Source organism: Triticum aestivum, chromosome 6B (genome assembly GCF_018294505.1).
Source record: "Triticum aestivum cultivar Chinese Spring chromosome 6B, IWGSC CS RefSeq v2.1, whole genome shotgun sequence".
NCBI classification, from domain to species: Eukaryota; Viridiplantae; Streptophyta; class Magnoliopsida; order Poales; family Poaceae; genus Triticum; species Triticum aestivum.
In genome coordinates this window covers 596,151,557-596,172,919 of record NC_057810.1, presented here as the reverse complement: position 1 = coordinate 596,172,919, position 21,363 = coordinate 596,151,557, and the positions used below count along the sequence as shown (strand labels likewise).

Here is a 21,363-nt window from a genome sequence, read left to right as displayed (position 1 = left end):
TGAAGACATGTTGTCGATGAAAATAGTTTCATGCTGCAAGAACCTTCAACTAAATCATGCTATTTTTTCAACAAGTTTATTACGTTGTTAAATAATAGTTTGGGAAAAGGAAAACTTTGCATAATATGAATATGTTCAGTTTGAAAATATGGCCACTATGATGAGGGAGTAAAGTTGGCATGGTTGTATTGTTTTAGCAAGTTTGAAAACATGGTTGTCATGATGAGAAACCTGGCCGTGCATCTTTTTCCTGCAAAAAAGAGGGAATAAGATAAGAAACCTAAGAAAAAAACATGTCTTTGTTGTGCATATACAGAGATATAGGGATCAAGAGGTATTAGGATAGCCCATATGTTATTTAGCCCAGCCCACGTAGAGCGATGTTTGTGGCCCGTGAGGTGCTGAATATGAAGCGGCAGGGGGCGGATCCAGCGGAGACTGTCTATCCCCTTCCTTTCTTTCCCGGTTCCTCAGCTAGGTGACAAAGGCGTTTCCTCAGCCGCCGACCGATGCAATTTCTCAGCCGTTGCGCCGAATGGCGTAGAGACCCGCCAAAGCCATGTTGTCGATGAAAATAGTTTCAATTTGCAAGGACTTCAATACTCGTTGTAGAAAGCCCATATATTAAACCACACTCTTTTGAAAATGTCTTTCACATTGTGAAATCCAAGTTTGAAAAAAATGTACAACCTTGCACCAAAAAATTATATTTGTATAACACTGCCCATTATGCTAAATGGCACCGAGTCCCATTTAAAACCATGTACTTGCTAAAAATATTTGCATTTTTTCAGTAACTATTTGAGCAAATACATACGGTAAGAACTTAGTAAAAGTTTAATTGATTGTTTATTTAAGCTCACATGAAATGCAAGATGGCAACAACAGAACACAGTTGTATCATGTGCAAAAGCAGCCAAAATTAATTAGCTAATAAATTGTTTGAAGGGAACCAACCATTTCAGAGTAGTTTATTCCACATCTCATTCTCTTCGAAAATGAGCCCAAGTGGCCATCAGCGAAAATACAATTGTTTTGATACAACAATGGTAAGAGAAATGAGTAACCATCAAAGAAACAAAACGTTTAAATTAGTTTTTTCTAACCATGGAGGAGAGTTGCATGTGAACTTTATAGAAGAAGGCCAACGTTAAGGAACAACATGTTGACATACTCATCTTGCTCTTTGTTCTTGTCATCAGTCCCGGTAATCAGCTCCTGACCAACACCTTCAGCAACAACCACGACAATGCCCCTTCTTCTTGCATATACAGGAACTCAATCCGGTCTCCCTTCCCTTGAACGTGGAAATCAATCTCAAGCAGCAGCCGACTGCTCAGAGTGGCATGAAGAGTAATGTGGCCGGTGCTCCTGCTCATTAGTATGAAAAGACCGGTGCCATTCACAGCTCTCACAACTTCCAAATGTGCCGCGTTGATTGCTTGTTCACTACACTCGACCAGCTCCTTGCTCCTGCGCTCCGCGCTCCATTTTCGAAAGAAAACATCAGAGATGAAGATTCATTATTTTACTAAGCTCGCAGAAGTTCTCCAACAACACAATTGTGGGGGCTAACTTGTCGGATCCTCCTTCCCATCTGCATCACACAACACACACGCACACAAAAGAACTCAGAACTGCACGACACCAATCTTGAGGAAACACCAAAAAATGAACAGGGAGGCATACCACTAAGTAGGCTATTGGTCTCGGAGCATCCGCCAACCCCTATTGTTGCCGCCCGCCACCTGTCTGCCTCGTCGAAGCCCTCTACACAAGGAAAACAGATCATAGTTGCACCACACAATAACATTTGGAGAAAGAACCTTGTATGGTCCATACAATAAACATTTTCTCAACAAAGAGGAACATCTTTCTCCCAACACAGATTAAAAAGCAAAAATAGGCAAATTAATTTTCTGAATACAAACCCACCAAGGTAAGAAAATCAAAATGAGGCACCCAGTAGAGAGGACAGGCACCCAGCTGTTGCATGCTCAAGAGTGCTGGGATCCAGACCAACGCGGCGTATAGGAGGGACGCGCTGATGACGAGGTCATAGACCACATAGGAGAAGGACTTGATCAACGAGCACTGGAAGCAGTGAGGAGGGATTGCCTCCTTGATCTGGGCCAGCGTGAATGTCGGCTTGTCCGTCGTCGCATGCTGGAAGATCTCACTGGCAATAGTGCGTCCGAGCAGCTCCTGCTTCTCCCGCTCCTCCGTCATTCTGCCACCGGCACCCATGATGTCGCTGACAACAACAAAAAGCACTGGTAATCAGATAGTGTGGATGAAGGTGTATATATAGTATATCATTCAAGAACGTATATATATTCTGCGTTGTGTGTATATCTGTTTGTCAAATGAGGCTGAGCTAAACTTCAGTTCAGGTTCAGTCAAATTTTAGACCCAATAAAAAAATGACAAGTTGGACTGGACCAGCTTTCATTCATGACAACACATGTCATTCAGTAAGCTGTACTTGGATAGTTAACTGATTGCCAAGCTAAGTAGAAAGAACTGAACTGTAATTCAAGACTTTTGATTTGAAATTCAACCAAAAATACAACTGATTCAACGCTGTAGGTCATACGTGTCACCAATGTAAAGAAGAGCTTGCAATCCAAGCCAATATAAAAGACATGCATCATCCATAATGTTGCAAAACAAAAATCCTGAATTGGCTGGAAAATTCAAACTAAAAAGATCAACAAGTACAGAGAAAGGACCGATTTTGACAAGAAAAACTACTACCACAAGCTGCAAGAAAAACTACTACTACAATTTAATAATTGCACTGTAAAAAGAGCTTATGTTTCACAGTAAAAACTACTGCTACAATATGTAGATCTTTAGCAATGCTACCACCTCCAATGCATACATTTTATGCTCTCTGGAGCCATGATCGCCACACCAAGAACTCGCGGGAGACATGGAGGAGCACGTCACAACAATGCCCTTGCAGATAATTCACGACACCTTCACGCCAATGCCCTCAACCTACAGATGAGGCTTTTCTGATTAGGAACTATATGGTAAAGAAACAAAAATTATCTGTTCTAACTAAGTCTCAAAAGTGATCAAATTGAAACATATTCAAAATCCATAAAAAAATAACCAAACTAGAACATGTCCAAAAACTATATATAGCTCTAATAAAAGGATGCCTTTAACCACAATAGCCAAGAAAGTAAACAAATTCTTGTGGGTTAACTTAGTGACTTAGACAAACATGAGATCTGGAAACAACCTAAGCGTGCTGCGCCGGTGTGATTCTTAGAATATTAAAGATGCCCAATTAAACTCCCATTGGGCATAAGTAGTAAGCTATCTCAAAAACTATCAACCAAAAAAGATGTGTTTGAACTGTGATGGTGTAACCTTGTACTGCTCAACATTGTTCCTCAATGATAACCATGTATCAGTTAGTTGGCAACTTGGCATGGCAATATATAACTCAAAAGCATATGCCAAAAACTGATGATGGGTAACAATATTATTATAAATCTGCGCGGTGTGATGCATTTTCAAAATAATCAGCTTTCAGTTTATTCCAGAGAAAATAGTTAAACACCTCCCACGATAATATGTCGGCCATCTATAAAATAGTCTTCGAGCAAGCAGGCATAATTAAATTAGTGAATTGCATGGATGGGCTAGCAGTTGACCTTCAGCTATATCAAGACAAAGAAAGATGGAAATAAGACACACTTGGGTCACCAGTAAATAGACAATGGAAATCACAGAATGGATCTGGGTCATGCATGTATGGAAAATTCCAAAATCCCTGTAAAAACGGAGCAAGTAAACTGCACATACTACATAACTGTTTGCATATTCAACACGTGCAGATCTAGATTGGTGTGCTGGCATCGCAGGTTCTCCTGGCCAGTGAGCTACATCCAAACTTGTATCTCCCATAAAGAACAAGAATACTAACTAGAATCAGCCAAATTGCAGACAAGGCGATCAAACCTACTGATCTCATAGAGAGGCGGCAGGCATAATGAGAGCAGGCTTCAGCTGGAAGAAAGAAAAAAAAGCTAAGATACACCGAACCCATAGGAGTTGCCATTAGAGAGAAATCTATAGGAGGGAGAGGGGGGAGGGGAGTGGGAGAAACAGAGCTAATGTTGTTGCTGCTTGCTGAGCCTATGAGGCGAAGGAGGCGAGCAGATCGAGCGCAACCGGCTTTTCTGCATTGAGTTACTGCTGGATCTAAGAGCACCGGGGAGGGGGATACCGTGACAGCATCACCGTGCGCTCAGCACTACCAGATTGCCTCCAGAAAGATAAGAATGGGCAGCTTGGCGGGCAGGGCACCCGCGGCCACCGGGGAGGAGGACACTGTGGCGACGGCGGCTTGGTCCTTGACAACGGTGTGCAGCGCGGCGATGGTGTGATTGAGATATCGAGTCAACCAACCTGGATGCCGGAGTGGGAGGGGATCACCGGATCTAGGCAGCCGTGGCATGGGGAAAGGAGGAGCCAGCGCCCGACCATCCATGGCGTCCCCTGCATCGACCTCCTCCCCTCTGCTCTAGCGATGACCAGCCCCCGTGCGGCCTATGCTCCTCTGGCAACCCCAAACTCCTTCTGGCCTCACGCATCCTCACCCGCTCGTCCAACCCCCTCCTCTGCGCCCCCCGGGGAGCCCCCCTGCATGGATCCAAGGCTTCCCCCGACAGCACGGCCCCGCGTCATAGACAAAGAAGCTGTCGGCGCCCTGGAACCGAACCCCCCAGATTGGGGCCTGGAGTAGCCGCTCCTGCTTCTGTCGACTCGTGCCCGGCCGCCGCCGCTTCGCAACTCGACGCCGCCATCGGAGCATCTCCGCTGCCGCTGCTCCTCTCGTGCTGCGGCTGACGCAGAGATCAAGAAGGAGGAGTTAGCTAGAAGAGAGAGGAGGAGACGAGTGGGTGTGGCGGTGGCAGGGATCCGGGAAGGAGTAGGGAGGAGGCAGAGAGGAATGGGGTGTGGCGGCTGTGAGAGGGAGGAGGGAGGAGTGCGTGGCTGTGGATCGGGAGCTAGGGTTGGTGCGGTCATGCCCAATGGGCTCCTCGCTCCAGCCCCAGGCAAGCCACGGGACGCGCGACGCCGGGCGTGCGAGGAAAGGCTCACCCGGCCGAAAATGACCCGCTGCTGACCCAGCCACTGCAAGCGTGAGACGAGCCCACTTGTCATTGGGCAGTAAAATGACAGCGAGGTGAAAAATGATTTAACCGCAAGTAAAGATCCAACGGTGCAACTGAGTTGGAGGAGCAGATCAGATGGCCAACGAGGCCCCAATCGGGGAAGCCTTCTCAAGGTGAGTTGGCTAGCCTCTGTTTTGTTTTAAATTTGGCACATGTCATTTCGGCCGAGGAGAAGGCGCTCTTGGATGAAGTTACGAACCTACCCTCGATGTACAATGGACCAATCGATACGTGTCCCACATAGGATGGTAATTTCGCGTCTCCCATTTATTTGCTCGGGTGAATTCCACTGAGCAGAGAGGATGTTTAACGGTTCGTTCAAATTTTGGGAGAACGAGCATCCACCTCTACCTTACCAAGTCAATTCGAATCAAATTTTGAAATATTAGCTTGCCACTTCTTTTTTAGATGGAGAGATGATGTTCGGGAGTAATATGTTTTTACATGCTCATTGCTAGCGATTTACTATATGACAAATAGTTGACCCACTCAAAAACGCGAATCAAACCCAAAATGAAATATCTCGATTCAATGAAATAGCTCGTTCAGTAGGTCAAAATAGTGAACTAAATCCAAAATTGAACACCTCAATCAAGTAGCATGTTGTACAGTATTATAATACTCCATGAACATGTTTCAAGTCAAATTAATGAACTTGTTTGATATACGCATATATCCGTTCATGTGTGGATTGCAGACAACATGTTCTCCAATTTAAATATTTGAATGCAAGTTTATATCGAAACATGGTTTATATCAGTCTTTGATGCATAAAAACGCGACCTCCCCCTCTCCCGGACTCCTGTTCTCTCTCTCTCTCTCTCTCTCTCTCTCTCTCTCTCTCTCGCCGACAATCTTCAATTCTGTCGCACGCATCCGACACAAAACCTTGTTGGTCCCTCTCCCTTTCTCTCCATCTCTCTCTCTCTCTCTCTTTGTGTGTGTGTGGGGGGGGGGGTCTTTCTAGTTCGCATGCATATATACACCATCTATAGGTCTCTCTCGCACACTATGTATGATACTCTAGCTATTCCAAGCTAGATATCTTGGGTGCACTCATCGTACGCACACAAACTCCTTGGCTCTTTGCCCGTAACTCTCTCACGCACCACTCTGTCATCTCGGAGCTCTTCCCCGCCCTCTCAAACTCTCCATCCACCTGGGTCACACATACACATTCATATCTCACTCGCACTCGATAGGCCCATCTAAAACTCTATCCCTCTCCCTCGTTCTCTCTCCATCTCTCGCACACACACACACAATCTCATGCCTAGCTAGCCAAGTATGATGGTCTCTCACTCAATTGTAGGCACACGCAGTCCCCCCTATATGTATATGACTAGCTAATCTTAGTCTCCGTCACAAACATGTGCATGGTCTATCTCGATTTCTCTCGGGGCATCTTTCTATCGCGCACGCACTCCCTCGATCTCCCACCCATATAGTCCCCTCACGATGTTGAGGGGATCTCTCTATCACAAACACACCCTCTTTCCCTCCCCATGCGTCCATGCCATCCATGTGTCCCTCTCGACCTTTGTTCCTTGTTGGCCAGACCTCTATTGGACATGTGCTACAGGGGTGTCTCTCTCCGTTGCAAACAATCACACACTAGCTATCTTCGTGTATCTCCTCGCCTCGCTTTTCCATCTTGGAGATGCATGCGTGATATGTTCGCATAGGAAACGAAAAAACACACACTCTCTCTAATTTGTCGTTTGTTGTCACTTTGTCTTTCACACACATACTATTTTTGCACACTTACTCATTCTCCTTCACACGCACTTGATCTGTCTCAACTTAGGCACTCTGCTCGGTCCATAGCATATATATTTATTGAAAAGTCAAACATCACAAAGTTTGACCATGTACGTGGAGAAAAACAATTACATCTAGTACGGCAAACATATACCATTAGATTCACCATGAGATGTAGTTTTGTATGATGTATCTTTGGTATTGTAGATATAAATAACATTTGCGTAAACCTGATCAAAGTTTCCAAAGTTTGACTTCTAAAAAATTTACATGCACCGCATTATCGAGCGGATGGAATATCTCTTCCCCCTCTCAGCTATCTGACGCACCACTCAGCCTTATCGGGGCTCCTAAATCTCTATCAAACTTTATTGGTCAGTTTGGTTCGTGACCTGACCCTCATGCCTTGATGGCCAGTACTTCCTGGTGTGGACGTGAGATCTAAAATATTTCTGCTTGGCCAGGCTTGTGTGGTGCTGAAGCGTTTGGTTCATGCCTGGGCCAGGAAAAGCATCAACGTCCCATCAATCAATCCATGCAGCAATTATTTAATGCTAATATCCATCCATGTTGCTGTTAGCCTCATGGCCGCACGACCAGGCACGGCCAGGCGTTCGAAATCGGTCGCCTGGGCTAGGCTACTTGCAGTGTCTGGAGTCCAGCCAGGCTAATTAAAGTGCAAGGGAACCCAGGCCATGCGGGCTTTCTTTTTCACAGGGTAGCAACCAAACAAGCATGCATGAAATCCAGCCACAACCTCAGGCCAGGCAAAAGATGCTCAGGACGCAAGCCAAACTGACCTTATATCTCCCTGGTTCACACATACACATGTCTCGCTCGCGCTATACATATAGACCCATCCAACACTCTCCGCCCTTGTTCTCTCTCCATGTGACACCCCCCCTAAGTACCATAATCCCTCGCTCCATCATAGGCGCAAGCACTCCCCCCTCCTAAGTATGATTATCTCTTACTAGCCATTAGGAACACACGTATTGTCTCCTTCCATCCATACGTCTATCTCGATATGTCTCGGGGCATCTTCTATCGCGCACATACCTTGTCACTCAATCTCCCACCCATGTAGTCCCATCACGATCTCATGGGGATCTCTCTATGACAAACATACACTCTCTCCTCCCCATGTCTGCATTTTTTCCGTACGTCTCTCTCGACCTCTCTCCCTTGTTTGTCAGACCCCTCTTGGCCATGTGCTAGGGGTCTTGCTCTCTGAGTTCCAAACAATCACACACTATCTCCTCACCTTGCCTCCGTTGTCGAAGATTCATGTGTGATATGTTTGCATAAGACACACACGCTTTTTCTCTAGTTTTATCGTGTGTTGTCCATGTCTGTTTCACACACGCACACACACTTTTTTCACTCTCTCTCTCTCTCTCTCTCTAGTTAGGGACTCTGTCACGTCCATAAGCATATGGATGTTTTGAAAAGTCAAACCTCAGAAAAGTTTGACCAGGTATATGTGGAGAAAAACATTTACATCTGGAACGATCATTAGATTCATCACAACATGTACTTACTTCATACTATCATTTATCTTTGGTATTGTAGATATAAGTAATTTCTTTATAAACTTGGTCAAAGTTTCAAAAGTTTGACTTAAAAAAAATGTTGGAACTACATTATCAAACGGAGGGAGTAGCTCTTTCTATCTCTCTGCTAACTCTCACGGGCCTCCCCTCTCACTCGAACTCTCTATACCGACGGATTATACGCTCACTGTGTCAGTGTATAGCTCCGTATATTGTTTAGTTGACCAGTCAACCAATCCACATGCTGCCTTGTCAGCTCGTGTTCTGTATCTTCGTGTGCTGGCCCATGTGGCAGTGGGTGAAAATAAGTAAACTAGAGGCCCATCTGACACGCGGTGAAGTAAACAAAGTTGAAACCACTCAGGGTAGCACCCCGCAGGCTAGTAAATTGAGGGTTCATTGAGGACACACTTCTTGCGCGCGAAGGACGCACTCGCACACAATTCACCACTGTGCGGCGGCATGCACAGAAGGACGCACTCGCGCACACCCAGCACACAATAGTACAACACACACCAGCACACGTGTACACCGGCGTCGCCGCCGGTTGAGATGGACGGCGAGGCAGCCAACAAGCGGAGGTGGCTCGAGCCAAAACCGCATCCGGTGAGCCTGGACTTCATCAGCAGCTTCCCCGACGACATGCTGCTCGTCATCATCGGCCTCCTCCCCACCAAATCTATCGTGCGGACTGCCCTGCTCTCCCAGCGGTGGCGCCCCCTCTGGCACTGTGTCCCCCTCAACCTCACCGTCGACAGCTGCTCTGCGACGGGGATTGCAAATGCATGGCCGCAGTCTCCAAGATCCTTTCATCGCACCCAGGGCCAGCCAGACGCCTTGACATCCGCATGTTCATTACCAACTGCAAGGTCCAACCCAAGTTCGACGAGTGGTTCTTATCCCCCGCCCTAGATCATCTCGAGAAGCTCAGCTTTGAAGCTGGACGATGTCGCTCTCTACCACCGTCCGTGTTCTGCCTCATGACAACGCTGCGCCGTGCTAGCTTCAGCTCCTGCTATCTTCCCCAGATTAATGTCGCGCCCGCCCTTCTTCTCCCTCAACTCAAGCAGCTCGACCTCTTCGACATTGTCATCTTGAAGAAGGCTATGGAGCACCTGCTCTGCAGCTGTACTATGCTCGAGTACCTTCGTCTTGAGCAGATCCACGGGTTCATTAGCCTCCACATTGCCTCAACGAATCTCCGATGGATTTATGTGTCATGCTGGCCCCGCAACAAGACATCAATTGGGAAGAGATTACTCCAGCTGTTCCACGTTATGGTCATTGAGAATGCGACTTTCCTTGAGAGATTGCTTGTATAGGATCTAGAAGGTCCAACAAAAATCAGGGTCATTGACGCGCCGAAATTGACAGCGTTGGTGTACTCGTCTGCCAAATTCTCCGAACTCTTTATTGGATCCGTAATCATTCAGGTACATCACTCATCTTCTTCTCCGTCTTCTTGAAATTCACATTTTTAAATTTCTTCTTGATGTATCTACGACCGTCTTTCAGAAAATGATTCCCACAAGCTTGACCCAGTCCATGCGCACAGTGAAGATCTTAGCACTAAAATCTATCGGACCCAATCTGGATCAAGTTGTTGGATTCCTTACATGCTTTCCGTGCACGGAGAAGCTACTCATCGAGGTGAAAATTCTTTCCTATAAGTAAACGGTAATCACAGCGTAGCTCAATTTTTTTACGTAATTTTCCCAAATTACGATGACAAGTGTAGTGTTCAAAACTGCATCTACGCACTGCACTGAAAGAAATGTTTTTAGTATTTTTTCTCACGTGATCACCTGCATCATTTTTATGCTGTACTACTATAGTAGCCTAGGCTAGTCATAGTGGAAAGTAACTTAGACTACTCCAGTAACTCTATGGTTACCCTAAGAGCAAGTACTACCTCCGTCCTGGTTTACTCTTCCAATTCTTTAGTATCAAAATTTGACCATAGATTTAACTGACAAAATGTTAATGCATGTCACTAAGAACTATATCATTGGATTCGTATTTGAACATAATTTCAAATGGTGTAATTTTTAGTGACATGCATTGGCATTTTCTTAGGTAAATCTATGGTCAAAATTTTATACTAAATACGAGGTAGTATTCCCTTCGTCCAAAAATTCTTGTCTTTCATTTGTTTAGATACGGATGTATCTAACACTAAAATGTAACTAGATACATCCATATTTAGACAAATTTAAGACAAGAATTTTGGGATGGAGGGAGTACAAAAGTGGGCTATGTAGGCCAAAACATGTGCCAAATTCACTTGTGATGCATTTGGCATCGATGCCCCTCCATTGCTCACCTGGTGCCCCAATCTGGATCACCTACTTTGCTCCGCTGCCAAATTAACTCACGCAATGAAAAAACACTGCGTGGGAGAGAGAGAGGACTGACGCAATAAAAACACTTGTTTGGGAGAGTGAGAGGCTGGTGTCCTTGGTTTGATTGATTTGTTTATACATGTGGGTCTGTGGGCACAGTGGTGCCAACTCTCTCACATCGCGAGAGCAGTGCCAAAATCTTTTGATTTGACATCGATGCGTATTATGTGGCATACTTTTGCGAAATATGGCATCGGCCACATAGTGGAAGGCAACAAATGCCCAAGCTCTTCACGTGCTCCTAGTTAAATGAGAGGAAACAGAGAGAGAGAGAGAGAGAGTGAAAAAATATCACTATCCTTCCAACCCTATCGTATGAGCGAGTGATATTGGTACCTCTTGATGACACGACAATCTTATACAGCTAGCTGCTCTAATATGTTCTCTTCTTTTGCAGATATAAAAAGACCCGAAAGTGAAAAATGTGCTGCACTATATCAATCTCATCGAATGCCTTGATCTCCATCTTATAGAAATTGATTTGTTCAACTACCAAGGCAGCACATCTAAGATTAAATTGGCCAGGTTCTTTGTTCTGGAGGCACGTGTGCTCAAGGTAATGAGGTTTGGCGTTCTCTAGAGAAACAATGAATGGCGTGCTGATCACCGCAAGTGTCTAAGCCTAAATGACAAAGTCTCCATAGAAGCTGAATTTGTTTTTGAAACATCAAGTGGCCAGAGACTCGAAAACTTATTTTCCCATTAGTGACTTGTTAGGGCGGTGGATTTTAGTTTGTACGATAATGCTGCATCCACCTAAAGTAATGAAAGTTCTTAGGTAAACTTCCTAGTAATTCCCTCTTCGTAGGTGCAGCATTACTCCTAACATTTGTAATATCAGTTTGAAACTTGTAATATTGCCGTGCCCTATTCCCGCGTTTTCAAAATCCTGCGAATCAAACAGGTCCTAAGTTGGTGATGACGTTGTGCCTCCCATCTTTCACCAATAGCCGACGGATCTAGATCTGACGCATACAAACCAAGCTTCTCCATTTTTGCAAAAAGATGCCCGCACTTGTTCCCTATTTATAAACAACTCCTTGTCTCTCACAATCAGCCTTATCTCCTCCCCACCATATCTAGAAGGCCATGGAAAAATCTAGCGCGATGGCCGCTGCCGACGCCGTCCACCACCAATCGTGGTGTTCCGTGCAATGCATGGGCATCTACGCACGGGAAATTATGTCGAACAGGGCTAGTTGTAAGCAGGCTAGCTCTACAGCCATGATGATAGTGACTGCAGACGGTGAGGATGACTATGGTATGCTGAACACGGCGCCTATACTCAGGTGTCATCTCCGGCGCAGGGTCTTGTCACTTCACTGTGAGGAGCAGCACATAATAATTTGACCAATGGGTAGTACAGTGCTAGTACTCCTACTACTACATTGGTAGTACTACTACTAGTACTAGTAGCACCACCGTCTGGATTTAGGAGTACTACCACGTCCATCTGGATTGTAGTATTTGACTAGCAATATCTAGTAATGCATGTCACAAAAAATGTACTACTCCCTCTGTAAATAAACACATGGTGTTTTATTCCTATTGGCAAGAGAACTTAATGTCTTTTTGCTAACTAGAGTACTAATAGGATTACATGCAATGAACTAAACACTGCATGTCATGTTTGGTAGTCTGAAGTCATTGAAAGCATGCACGGCCCACATCTCTCATTGGTTGATATGTCACGAAATAAGAAACAAGGAGGGAGTTAATGCACCGTTCCTAAGTGTTTTGGGATTATTTGGTTTTTGTAAGGTGACTTATACAACATTTTTGTTTACATGCATTAACATTTTATTAGTTAAATCAAAGGTCAAAACTTGGCGCAAAATGCAAAGGGGACCAATAAACTAGTAAACATCAAACTTCTCTCGTTTGGCCCCAACAAGAGGTCCGGTGAGATGACTATACTGCACCGACACGAAGGGGGACGCAACTTCATTGACTTACGACAACTGCCTTTGGGTGAACGACACGTGGGCCCAAGGGGTGGCTGGCCCACCTATCATTTAGCCAAAGGCAGGTGCAGTAGAGGGCCGAGGAGTAGTACGAAATCCTACGCACCTACGCACGCTACCAAGGGCAAGAGTGATCACTCGAATCGCAAGATCAGTTGACTAGAAGCTAAGCTAGACCCATGGAGGCGATGAGCGCAAGCATCAGCCGGTTGTGCCAGATGGTCCACGATGCCGGCCTGCGGCCCGACACCGAGGAACGTCTCCAGGTAGTATTTCTTGAGGCCGCCAGGGCAAGGGGCCGCTTGGACGACAGCTTCGTCTCCTTGTTCGATGAGGTCCTCGTAGGTTTCCTCGACAAGTTCAGCGTCATCAAGAAGCTCATGGACGACTTTGACGTATGCCTCCAGCCGACGCACCCAGGCTCTGCGATGCCCGCCACCCTCAACGGCCACTATGGTGACAACCTCTTCGATGCACTGGTGGCCCTGCGACTGCCCGCCGTTGCGCCGGAGAATGTCCACCTCGAGGTCGCGCTCGCCGCGCAGTGCCTGGCGCAGCAAGACACCATCGACATAATCACTCACATCTATGTGCAAATCATCCACAAGGACTACTACATGCAAGAGGAGGATGATAGGACGCTGGCCTTCTTGGACCGCAGGGCAACCTTGGACGGCATTGTTCAGAACCACGTTGAGCTCGCCGCCAACGCCGTTGCTCCTCACACGTCGGTTGGTGACCCAGCGCACTATGGCGTGAGGATGTCGTTGATGGATCCGTATGTATTTTATATTTCCGTCAAATCCATGTAGTAGTATATGATACTACTAGTAATTATCTTACCTTTCGCATCAACTTCATAATTTTCGTACGTAGTCCATGCATGAACGGCGCCAGAACCAAACTTCTCATTACTCTAGGAAAAATCGTTATTTTCTATCAATCGGTTGCACCATGGAGCAGAACCAAATTTTACAAGTTACGAGTTCAAAAGGAAAAGCCTGCCGTGTTTGCGTTGCACCCCCACATGGTTGGTTTGGCACGCCGGTCAAGCGGGAATGCGTGCGGTGTTGCATTTTCACTTACAAGTGGGACCGTAGTTGAGCAAACCGACTATCGGCAAACCCCCACCCCGCCCACCGCGCGATGGCTGAGAAAATAGGAGGGAGAAGAGATGGCTGTAGCACGGACTCCAAGAAAATTGGTGTCGGATGGGACTCATGTGGGTGGCGTGTGCCGTACTGCTAGACGTGAATGCTAGTTATGGCCCATGCCACCCCACTATATCGAGCCTATATCGAGGTACGTAGAACAAATTTCCCGCAGTCCGTGCTCAGCCCTCCTCTATCTCTCTTCTCAGCCAGCCAGCGGACGCGCGGAGCCCATCGTCTGTTTGCTCACATGCGGTCCCACATGTCAGTGAAAACACAAGAGGACCCACTGAACCTGCACATCTTTCACCTCGATGTGCTGGTGATGAAAAACAAATCCAGTAAAGATCTTCGGTGGCCGCTTTTGGAGTTACTCAAGAGTAGTAAGATTCCATTTACAGTTTAACCCAAGATGCACATCTCGTGGATTCAACTACCACTCTATTTTCTTGCATGACACAACCTGGATGCTGGATGTCCCATGTGTCGGCAAAAGGAGGAAGAACCCGACCAAATCTTCGGTTGTGCTCTCGGATTAGACTAGTTGTGCTAACTTAAATTTTTTATTGTGTACTCCCTCCGTTCCAAAATACTTGACTTCCATTTGTCCAAAAATGGATGTACCTATATACTAAAACATGTCTAGATACATATATATCTTCACAAATAGAAGGCATGTATTGTGCAACGGAGGGACTAGAATGGATGCAAGTTTTTGTATTGGGAAGAAGAGTACATCCATATATTGATAGAGCGCAATTTAGTAGATGTTCTAGCACTTTTAGCTAGCACAGATGCTAGAGATGAGACTAGTGCACTTGTTGATACTCCTACTAGAATAGAGGCTAGACATGAGACTAGATGCGAGGAAGCAACGTCTACTTCTTTACACTCGAAGAAGAAAGAAGAACGCAAGATCGAGCCTCCGCAGATCAACAATGAATGCATCGAGAAGGCACTAATCCAACTTACAGGAGTAGTAAAATGTATTCTTGTGGTTCTTGTTTTCTTTGGTCTTGCTTTTCTAGTCAAAATTATTGTTGGAGTTCGTGCAAAACGAAGGTCCGTTTGGGGTCGTGCGTTGGAGTTGGCCTTACAAGTGGGACCGCAGTTGAGGAAACCGACTATCAGCAAACCCCCACCTCGCCCGTCGCGCGATGGCTGAAGTTAGAGAAATGACGAGGTTGAAGAGATTGCTCTAGCACAGACTCTAAGAAATAATATGGTGTCAGATGGATGTCGTGGTGGTGGCGTGTGGCGTACTCCTGGACGTGATTGCTTGTTCTGGCCCATGCCACCCTACTATTCCTACTACTTACTCCTACTATATACTACTAGTATCAAGGATTCGAGGTGCTGGTTACGTAGAGTGAACACATTAACATATGGCTACAGTAAAAACACCCGCCCGACGCGCGAAGCATGTGAAGCTAGTACAAATAGTGTACTAGTACTATTGTTGATTGGCCTCATTCGATGACCTGTTGCAATGCACGTACAATTATGTATTCGGAAAATATTTTTTTGCCTCGTCGCACCACTCACTCAGAGAAGCGACTCGAAAGCCATTCATAAATTTAGTAAGTTTATCACAGGCATATCATTTTATTACATACAACAAGTCATCAACCCACATCGACAACGAGGATACATTATAAATACTAAAGTTTTTACCACACAAAAAATAACAAGCAATGAAATGAACTTCAACTCAACCATTCCTTGGCGTTGGAAACACTTGCTTTGAACCACAAGTGATTCTCTGGGATGGGCCATCCATTGTCGATCTGGAGACCAACGCAGACTGATCTGTCATCCTACTATATCAGTACCAGGGTAGGGAACCACCCAAATGTCCGAGGTATAGACATAGTTGCTTCTCATAAATGGTAGTAATGTTGTGTCAACAACAGTTGGATCGCCTTTCACCATCATTGGATAGTTTTGTCCAAGGAAGAGTGTGTTTTCTCCAAGACTATCAATTCTGTACCAGGTAGAAGGAGTTGGCGCTAGCACACTAGTATCCATCCCGAATACCATGCAACGGGTGTTGGAATAGGTCCGGAGAGTGCGACCATGGGAGACTACACCTGCTTCCTTAGTACTAACATCATTAGTGGGCTGTATATACACAAGAAGAGGTGATCCATCATAATTAGTTGCCAGGCGCCATAGAGTATATGGGCGCTGCTCGTCCTCATGCTCGTGATCATCACCATCGTCATATCCCCCTTGGTTATAAAATTTTTCATATATAGGTGGTGGAATGTTCACAGGACCTTGGAAACACAAGAAGTAGGTTAATTACTAAAGGGAAACTTGCTAACCCGCATGCATGTGGATGAAACAATTATAATTACGATGGAAGACAAATGTACTGAAATCATAAGGATTCCATGCAAAAACAGTGCCATGAGTGATGGCAGCAAACACAAGGCCCTCATATTGAATTGCATCATAATACTCATCCATGTACAGACACTGATTTTTGAGCAATATCCATCCAGTCAAACCACGAAGGACGGAAACAAGCTTGTCGAAGATAGCAACAACTTCATAGTTGTTGTAAGTCCAAGATCGGTTGGGAACTCGACAAATTGCTATCTTCCGTAGAAGACAGTCACCATGATCGTATTTGAACGTGCGTACAATGCCGGTGTGCTCAACCTATGGGCAGTATGCTGATATTTTTGGAAGTGGAACCTGGTCACGAGTGTACACATTCACAAGTTCCCACTCGCAGTTGGAACCAATGTAAACAACCCAATCTCCATTTGCGCATGCCCAAGCCTTACCCTCAAGTGATGGCATCTTAACATCATACATATCATTATCAAGTGGCATCAACTTGCACAGGGTGAGGCCTCTGTCGTCCCGGCGCCAGTCATCAGGGTCACGACGAAGAAGGTAGGGGAGATCAAACGGCCGAGATGATGACGTCACACTGATCAATGAGTTCCTCCACCATGTCATCTTTTAGATCGGGGCAAGAATAACGGGGTCGTTTCCGGCCTGTTCCCTCCATGGAGAAGACGATCGAACAATGGCAGAAGAAAGGGTGAAGGGCTGAAGAAAATGGAGGAGGGAGAGGAAGAGTGTGCGACAACAGTTCCAAATCGAGAGGGAAAGGCGAAGAGTCAGTGGACGGTTGCCAGTTTGCCACGGTTCACGAAGAGGTGCCTTGGCCTACACATCCGTTCCAAAATACCACTACTCGCCGTCGTCTCACTGATATGTTGGAACGGGACCACATGTCAACGAAACATGGTCTGTAATTACTTGTGCAAAATGCGATCTGGCCGCGTTGGCCCGAGGTGCCGCATTAGTTATTGACCTTTATTTTTTTAATGGCGTGCCGTTTAGTTTTGAAGCACGACTAACTGGTACTGTACGCAGAGAAAATATAAACTACTCTACCACTACTCCACCTCCAGTACTAGTAGTATAAAAAAGATATATAGACTGGAGCTTCAGCGCTTTCTTGCTAAGGGCTGCCCACTTGCTTCTCACACTACCACCCTCTCTCCAGATCTAAAAAAGACGACCTCTCTCTCCCTCCTCACCGGTGGTCACAGATCCGCCAGGGAAGAAAAGGACATGCACCGTTGACGCACTCGTCGGCGGCGAGTGAGGTCACGCACTGACGACAAGGTCGTCCTCTCAGACCTAGCGCCCGCGAGGGATGGCCTCCGTCCCCAAGATCGCTGCTATAGTGTGTGCGGAGGACGACGACCACGAGTGAAGCCACTTCCTACCGACCCTCAAGTATGCTACCTCTTTTCGAACCATACCCGTGTTCTATTGCCCCATCTGCCACGTTGTTGCATGTGGCTCTTTTTCCACTCCACCATCTTCCCAATTTGCTATTCTCTGCTCTGCTGGCCACGCAGATGAAATCCACAATTTGCACTATTAAAGGAAACCCTACTTCATGCAGACTAATCCATGTCTGGGTTGAATAAGGAAAGGAAGGGAGACTGTACTGTCCAAGAGAGTAGGCATCAAACCCGCATCTAGGTTGAAAAGGGGAAAATCAGTAGCTAAGGAACGAGTCTCGCGTCTCTTTGTTGAAGAAGGGTAGAAAGGCATGACAACACAATAGAGAATGACCAGGTCGGTCAGTTTGTTGTCCTCACATAGGAAAAAAGTGGCTAAAGAGAACAAAAATGGGACGTAATCCACATATGCTACCTGGATATTTGTTGCTCTGGGCAACCATACCTCCCTCACCACTCTGCGTTCGTGGAGGTACATCGTACTGGTGCGCCCACTGTCCGAATGGGCCTCCCATGCTCTTATTGCCACTTTTTTTGCTGTTAGTATAATGGCAGCAGTCAAGTCAAGCAATGCTACTGCTAAAGTGATGCCACATTTAACTAATGCCGCTCTCAGTCTAATGCCACCGATAAATTTAAGCAATGCCATTTAATGTCACTGGATTATTTCAGGGTTAGCTGTTGATTGTGGATGTATTAAAGATTTTTCAGCTAAGGCATTCTAATGCTGTTGCACAACCAGTATACCAATGATGAAACTTGTTACTACCTTCAGATTTTTGCACTGTTAATGCTTATAGATTACATACCTCACTTTCATGAGATAAGTTAATTTTTTTGTACTGTGTCACCAAAATGCCAATGCGCTGATGTCATTTTATTTTGGTTAAACTGCACAAACAATTATGAAGACAAGAGGAAAGGTCACGAGTGGGCAATTCCTCCTCCGGTTGTTCTCTTCATTCGTTCGATCAAGTTTTTATGTTTGATCGATTATCAAGATTGGGATAGCAATTTTTAAGCCCCCACGAGTTCGAAATGATATTTACCTTGGAGGTACATGGTTTGCAATTTTTTATACTGTCATTAGTTAATAATGCTAGTTACCTTCAGACTTTTGTATTTGGTTTATTGCTCATGCACATCTAGTATACCAATGTTGAAACTTGTTACCTTTACATTTTGTATTGTTAATTCTTATAGAAACCTTTCAGTGCTAGAGTTTATTGAAATCTGTTCAGTAAAACCATTGTACTGTACCCTGTAATAAACTAACTACTCTACTGTTGCACTAGCCACAAGATTAGTGTATATTTGTAGTATTTGAATGGTGTTGCATTAGCGTATGGACATAAATAAGGTGTGGCAAGCTTTCCCAGATATGTGCTCAAGAAAACTACTACCTGTTTTTCTAAATACTAGACGTTTGGGTACTTTAAATTGAACTGCGAAAACGTCTTATATTAAGGAACAGAGGGTGTAGAGTTCACTCAAATTATCCTGGTAAAGCTAGTCACACCTTTGTTAAAATTAATGTTCATTAGGTTATCGGAGGAGGTCTGTATGTTTGTCTCTAATGCCTGTCGACTACATACCTAACATCACGATGTAATGTTAAGTCATTTCCTTTTGTGCAGTGTCACTGAATTGTCAAGGCGGTGATGGCATTTTATTTTAGTAGAACTGCACAAAATTTGCTTAAAAGAAGAGGAAAGGCCAGGAATGGCTCAGTTTTTCAGAAAAAACTATGTATGCCTTCCTGACATCAGCCGCTGTTGTTTTATTTATTCCTTCAAATAGGTGGTTAGAAACAGTCTTGCAACCTTTTCCCATTAAGAAATTGGAATGCTTATATTTGTGAGTCTATGCTTCAACTCGTGCCACTTTTATAGTAATCACACTTTCAATATCTATGCAAACAGGGATGCTCGATTTTAGTGGAACTACACAAAAACTCCAACTGGTTCAACATTAGGAGCATGTTTTTTTTCAAACCTTTATATCCAATTGTTGGCACTATGAGCTGTTCATTACGAAGGTACATGGTTTCCTACTATCCTGCTACTCTTTTTGTACTATCATTAGATAGTAATACTAGTGGTTTGCATGTCAATTTATTGGCAAGGTGGACCTACATTGGAGGTGTAGGACATGATTCAATGATTGGATGCTCAATTTTGGTTGTATCGATTTCACCTCTTCCATCACTGCGAACATGGATATCCTTGGTCTGATGAAGAATAGGCTCTATATTTCTGCTCTGAACCAGCAAATCAATTCAGTATGAAATTGTCCAGGGCAAAACATAACTGTATCAGATTGTCCAGTGTAGAACATGACAGATGCTGAGCGGAAGAGACATGTTTAAACCGAAAATACATGGTGTGGTATATGTCTACTAGCTGCTTGATATTTGTGCAGACAGAGATGTCTGCCCGTTGCTATTTGGCAAACAAAAAAAGTGTCCGCAATTTTGGTTGAACTGCACAAGAGAATAGTATAGTCACTGCATGCAGTGCCATTTGAAAATAGACACAGAAAGATTGGATAGTCACTTCATGGACTGCAGAAAAGTAGTACTGTACTATTTATTGGCCAACACTAGGTGCTTCATTGCTTTGGTCTGATTATACAATGGGCATCATTTTGCCTAAGTTAAACTTTGTATTCCAAAAATAGTCTCGCGGTGTGACCGAGAGAAGTCCAAATCATATTGTAGTGGATGTTGCTCCATCATGTGTGGTTCATTCTCATGGTTCCAGCTGTTGATGAAACCACTTATGTTTGCAAGAGGAATTTTAGAATTCACAAACAAATTTGTCTTTCAGCCTATACTGAATGTTGGCCAAGAGAAGCATCCATGTTAGCAGGAAGAACATATGTTTTTTCTAGATCTTTGCTTTTGGAGCTACATATTTGTATATGATCCGTGAATCATTGAGATGCATTAACATGTTGATCTTATGTATGGGAATCGTACTAGTTAGTTTTAGTTGCGATGCAAGACCCGAAGTGGCTGATGTTTGCTTTTGGAGCTACATATTTGTATATGATCTGTGAATCATTGAGATGCATTAACAATTACTTATTTCTGTTCACTCAGTGTTTACAAGTTCCTGATCGATCACTAGCTAGCCTACAAATGCGCTCCTGGCAGTTTTATTTGTGACGCAAGATGTGAAGTGGCAGTTTTTTGAATAAAAATGCCTACCTCTGAAGAAATTGAAAAGCTACACTATCGATCCTACATGGAGATTGTGGATCACGCACGTACTACCTCCTTTCCGGTTTGCAGGGCTCAATTCAAGAAACGACCTACCCGATCCTACACGAGTAAATAGCGGATCACGCACGTACTAGTACCTCCTTTCCGGTTTGCAGGGCTTAATTCAAACCTCTCACCAACCAAGGTACTCCCTCCGTCCGGGTTTATTAGTCCCGTGAGCAAAGCAGCAAGACTAAGGCATGGCAAGAATTAACGGCATGCAGAAGTTTAAGCCTAATTAATTCCAGTGATTTAAGTGGCTGCATGCGTGCCCTCTGCTGCGACTCGTTGCA

General features: G+C 44.9%; 1 long non-coding RNA gene across 1 annotated transcript; it reads right to left on the bottom strand.

Annotated features, from left to right (window-relative positions):
- Positions 1-959: 959 nt before the first annotated feature.
- LOC123134529 (uncharacterized) lies at positions 960-1,971 on the bottom strand. The gene is made up of 3 exons (XR_006465659.1): positions 1,936-1,971; positions 1,690-1,770; positions 960-1,597 (listed from the first exon to the last, which is right to left on the bottom strand). It is a non-coding gene; the product is annotated as an uncharacterized lncRNA (long non-coding RNA).
- Between the last annotated feature and the right edge of the window lie 19,392 nt (positions 1,972-21,363).